Source organism: Peromyscus leucopus, chromosome X (genome assembly GCF_004664715.2).
Source record: "Peromyscus leucopus breed LL Stock chromosome X, UCI_PerLeu_2.1, whole genome shotgun sequence".
Lineage (NCBI taxonomy): Eukaryota > Metazoa > Chordata > Mammalia > Rodentia > Cricetidae > Peromyscus > Peromyscus leucopus.
The window spans coordinates 6,222,863-6,228,862 of record NC_051083.1 but is presented as its reverse complement, the minus strand read 5'-3'; positions in this window follow the sequence as shown (position 1 = coordinate 6,228,862).

Sequence of the window (6,000 nt, the reverse complement as noted above, 5' to 3'; positions counted from 1 at the left end):
AGAGTCCAGAAGAAGGTGTCAGATCCCCTGAAACTGGAGTTACAATCCACTGTTAGCCTGCCATGTGTCAAGGAATTGAACCTGGATCATCTGGAAGAACAAACAGTGACAGCCTTCATAGTTCTTAACTGGGGCCATTGTTGGGGAGGAAGGATGAAGAGGTCAGACCCCTTTCCAGGTTTTTGGTCTCCAAAATAAAATAATATAGACAGACACAGAAGGTCAGGAAACAAATTTTGTTTAGAAAAGAAAGTGAAAGTTTAGGAAGTAGGAAAAAGTATGTCCAGTCTACCTTGTTGTTTTCCCTCTCTTTAAAATCCCGGGTGCTTTCCTTCTTCACTGAAGAAGTCATGAGCATTCTTCCTATTATAATAACCTAAATAAAATAATCTTAATGATCCAGTACATTTTATCTTCTACAGTGTTTTTAAATTTTGGACAATGAGCTTTATTATTTTAACAGCAGTTTAAAATGATTTAAATAACACAAGCTTTGTGTTTGTGTTCCTTGAAAAAGTATTTGGTTTTACTTTATTGGATGATGATTTTCGAGTTAAAGAAAAAAGGTACATGCTTTTGAAGCTTTGTATAAGTTACAACAATGGCTTGGATATGGTTTTTTTCCGCCACTAAAGTCTCATGTGCTAGAAGCTTTTTCCTTGGTGTCATAGTGGTAAAAGGAGATAAGGCCCCTGGGGTACTAATGGGAGCTAATTGGATCATACTGGCACTACTTTCATGAGTGAGTTTATGTCTTTCTTTAAAGACTGGGTTATTTCTCCAAAGACATGGCTGACAGAAGACCTTTACATCTCGTACTTAGTTGAATGCCACAAAGCATGCTAGCCTTCTCTTTGTCACATGTGCCTGTTTGCCCTTCTCCTTTCCACCACGAATGGAACATCAGGAATTTATTGACCCAAACTGAGAAGATTTTAATGTTATGCTCCAAACCTGTGAACCAAATGAAACTTCTCTTCCCAATTCCTGTACCTCTTCCTCCTCTTCCTCTCCCTCCCCTTTGCCCCCTCCTTCTTATTCTTCATCTCAGACTAGCCTCAAACACATAATCCCACTCTCTCAGCTTCTCAAATGCTGGGGTCACAGACATTCATCATCATATACAACTTAACTTCTTTTCTTTGTAAAGTACCCAAACTTAGGTATTTTTTAAAACTTAAAAAGTGGTGGTCATTGTCGGGTGGTGGTGGCGGCGGCGGCGGCAGCGGCGGCGGCGCACACCTTTAATCCCAGCACTCGGGAGGCAGAGGCAGGCGGATCTCTATGAGTTCGAGGCCAGCCTGGGCTACCAAGTGAGTTCCAGGAAAAGGCGCAAAGCTACACAGAGAAACCCTGTCTCGAAAAACCAAAAAAAAAAAAAAAAAAAAAAAAAAAAAAAAAAAAAAAGGTGGTCAAACGAGCCTTTCAAAAGAGTTGATTAAGACTATTGGAAAACACAAATATTTACATTATGATTCATAACAGTAGTAGTAGTTATGAAGTAGCAACAAAAATAATTTTATAGTTGGGAGTCAGCACAACATGAGATATTAAAAGGTTGCAGAATTAGGAAGGCAGAGAACCACTGTTTTTTTTTTTTTTTGTTTTTTTCGAGACAGGGTTTCTCTGTGTAGCTTTGCGCCTTTCCTGGAGCTCACTTGGTAGCCCAGGCTGGCCTCGAACTCACAGAGATCCGCCTGGCTCTGCCTCCCGAGTGCTGGGATTAAAGGCGTGCGCCACCACGCCCGGCGAGAACCACTGTTTTAAACCAACTTAAAATAGCCTAAGATAATTATCTTGCATGTATCTTTTTGTTGTTGATAGCAGTCATTGGCGATATCATTATTGATACATTAATGTCAAAAACACAGTCTCAAGGACATAATGCCTTATTGTACTGAACATAGGCTACCAACACTTAGTATTCTCTAAAAAAAGTTTAAATTAGATTTGTTCATTTTCTGTGTATAAATGTTTTGACTGCATGCTTGTCTGTGCACCACGTGCAAACTTGCTGGTGGAAAGCAGAAGAAGAGGAAATCGAGTTTCCTGGGACTGGAGGTATAGATGGTTGTGAGCCACCATTTGGGTGTTGGGAACTGAAACAAGGTCCTCTACAAGAGCAACAGGTGCTCTTAACAGTTAATCCAGCACTACAGCCCAAACAATCAGCATTCTTTGTAGCTCTTTTAAGACTCTCATAGTTTTTAGGAGTTAGACATCTAGGGAACCTCATTTCCCCGAGTCCCTCATCAGCAGGATTCTGGATTCATCTTAGTCTCCCCTAATGAAATGCATGCTATGAGATCTAGAAGATGAAAAACAGGTTGCATCAGGTGGATCTGTATAACCTTGGCATTTATCTGCTAAGTGGTGAGCATCATGCAATTTCCTTCCCTGTAAAGCAGAAGCCATGTCTTCATTCTCCCAAAGCTAGCAATAAGACTGAGAGCAAGCAGCATCCTTTTCTGACCATTACTCTCCTAGCCCTTCAAACAGTCACATCAGCAACTATGTTTCTGTGTTGTCATCCACATTGATTAGAACACTGGATCTAACATTTATTTTTATCATTTTGATGATGATGATGATGGTGGTGGTGGTGGTGGTGGTGGTGATGTGTGTGTGTGTGTGTGTGTGTGTGTGTGTGTGTGTGTGTGTGTCTGTGTCTGTGTGTGTCTGTGTCTGTGTGTCTGTGTGTGTACTCATGGAGGCATCAGATCCCCTGGAGCTGGGTTATAGGTGATTTCAGGCCAACCGATGTAAGTGCTAAGAACTGAATTCAGCAAGAAGAGTATGCACTCTTAAGCACTGCACCATCTTTCCAGTCCCTGCTTTGTGGTCTTAACTCTGAATAGCACCCAGGTGTCTGATGTTACAGACCCTGTGAGCAAAGAGCTAAACTTCTGACACATCTCAATCCAAGGTCAAAATTCCTTACCTATAAATGGTACAAGAATATACCACCCTAAAATATACTCCTTTGGCATATGAATTGTTTTGAGCTAAAAGCAATTGTGTTTAGAAAAGAAGAAAATGAATAACATTAACAATAGAAGACCTCGAGCTACCTGAATGAGGCTATAAAATTTTTACTTTTAAAAGAAATTTTATGTTTCAAAATTATCTCATATTAGGAAGAAAATTATTGTAGAAAACATTTTTTAGGGCTGGAGAAATGACTCTGTAGTTAAGAGGATTGACTGCTCTCCTGAAAGACCTGGGTTTGATTTCCAGCACCCACATAGTCACTCACAGTAACTCCAATTCTAGAGGATCCTACATGCTCTTCTGGCCTCCACAGGCACCTTGTAGGCATGTGGTGAGCAGACATTCATGCAGACAAAGCACCCATACACATAACATTGTTGTACCCAGAGTCCCCCAAAGACCACCAAGAGACCAAATCCCATGCAAAAGCAAAGAGTCTTTACCACAAATTAACTTGGGACTCTTTATCTGTCTGACACAGCAGCAGAGCAAGAGAGATCCCGAGTAGCAAGGGAGCAGGGTATGTATAGGGAGTAAAGCAAGGGGATGAAGCAAGAGGGTTTTGGGGTCTTCAGACTACATAGGAGCAGACTCAGGATTGATCGACCTCCTATCCGGAGGTGCTGTCCTTGGTTAGTTAGAAAACTATTATCTCTTTTAGCAGTTGTTGTGGCTACTACATTTTTTCTTTATCATGACCCTGCTTTACTGTAACTTTTAATTGGTATCATGACCCTGCTTGCTGTAACTTTTAATTGGCTTCTTTTACTGTATGAGGACATCTGGCAGGGTTTTCCTGTAACTAGAGCTAGGCTCGAGGTTGGGGGCTTAAGGGCACATTGTGCTGTGCCAAGGGGCCTACATTCTGTTGGGTGTTTTCTACAGCCTGTCATGGCTGCAGAATAGTCAAGGCATGGGTCCGGGCAGAGGCCTGGGTTCCTCAAACATAATTATTTAAAAGAAATCTTGTCACCTGAGGCTCTATGATCTGCATAGTATGACTATCCTTATTTATCATGCTGCTCTGATCCCCTTCCCAGATCTTGCCTCAATCCTTCCTCATAAAAGCCTAAAATGGGGCAGAAATCTTAATCATCTGCCTCCTTCCTGGATGCTATTTCTTAAAACTATGGGATTTTCCCCCTTGATAATCTGTCTTTTATCAGTTGAATTCAGCGTTCCAAGCCACCAAACCAAGAGTAGCAAAATATAAGGGATTATTTTCTACTGACATTTACTACTTCTCTGACTCATCACCAGTACCTGCATCAGACATTTTCCCATGATGGACCAACATTTTTTCTATGGGGCCTTCTCATTTCCAAGGGCCAACTCAGTAGAGTCTTGAGTGCAGGAAGGGAGATAATGAAGAGAATGAGCCTTCCAATACAATCTGACAACAGGAGAAAACACACCCTGTAGTCTTTGGACACCGGAGAGAAATGACAAAAGAACAGATCAGGTAAATATTTATTTTATTCAATGCAAAACAAAGTAAAGTTTCATCAAGATACCAAGATAATGCAGTCAGTAACTAGTCAAGGTAATCTGAGGACTGCTCACACTACTCCCTCTCCTGCCATCATGCATGGCCTCCTGAGTCTTGAGTGAATGTCAGGCCTGCCGACAGTCAGCTGGGTAGCTGGGTAGAGGCGTGCGGATTGAAGAGACAATGAAGAAGACAGAAAAGAGTCGAGAGGTCTGCTGGTCAATGCCGGACAGCCCCGAGTTTATTTCACAGCCAGCTTATATACAGTTTTGAAGGACAGAGGTAGAACAATGCACAGCACAGGCATTCAGCCACTATCTATCCTGCCTTGTGTCAAGGAGCAGGGAGTTTCATTTTCTATTTCAATGTACCTCTGGCTGGCATCAGCAGCCTGCATCTAGCTAGCTAGTGTGTTCCTTCTTGTGGGCTAATCAGGACTTCATCACAGCCCTTCAAGAGGCTCTGTGGGCTAATCAGAACTTTCTCACAGCCTTGGAGCAAACAAGCTTGAACTCTATTGACTCAGAATAGACTTCAGATTCAAACTGGGAAACTGAGTCAGTTGTGGGCTCCCACAAGTGAAGGAAAGGGCTCCAGGCCAACTTGGAGGAGGTCAACGCTTGTACTTTGGCACCAGTCTACCATTTCTGACATCAGTTCTCATTTCTCTCTTCCTGGTTCTCACCCTACCCATTCTAGGTTTTGATCTCATTAATCTTGTTTGACTGATTAGAATTTAAAGTGTGACAGGTTCCCAGGATATTTGAGCTTCAATAAGGAATCCAAACAAAGCCTTCTCCAGCCCCTGCCTAATCCTCTCACCCTTTATATATACTTCCAAATCCTGATTTAGCCTACACTCATAACACATAACACAAACACTGTTTCTATCCTGTAAGACTGGAGAGCTGGAGGTATAGCTCAGTGGCAGAGCATCTCTAAGACTGAAGGACTGGGGCCCATGAGATGGCTTAGCAAGTAGAAGTACTTGTCAAGTGAGCCTGGCAACCTGATTTTGATTTCCAGAACCCACATAAAGGTGGAATGAGAGAATCAGCTACACAAAGCTGTCCTCTGGCCTCCATCTACCCAGTGACATGTATACACACACACACACACACACACACACACACACACACACACACACACCACTAACACCAGCAGCACCCATACCACCACCAATGAAAATGAATAAATAAAATTTAAAATATATTGGAGACACAGTTCAGTAGTAGATAGAGCATCTGCTTAGCATGTGTGAGGCCCTGGGTTCCCCAGCATTAAAAAAATGGTGTTTAGTTTTGTTTCCTTAGAAATCATCAGAGAAGACATTTCAAACTTAAGGTATGGGGTTTATTTCTGTCTTAGTTAGGGTTACTATTGCTGAGAAGAAACACCATAATCAAAATTAACTTGGGATTAAAGGGTTTATTTGGCTTATACTTCTATATTGCTGTTCATCACTGAAGAAGTAGGGACAGGAACTCAAACAAGACAGGATCCTGGAGGCAGGAGTTAAT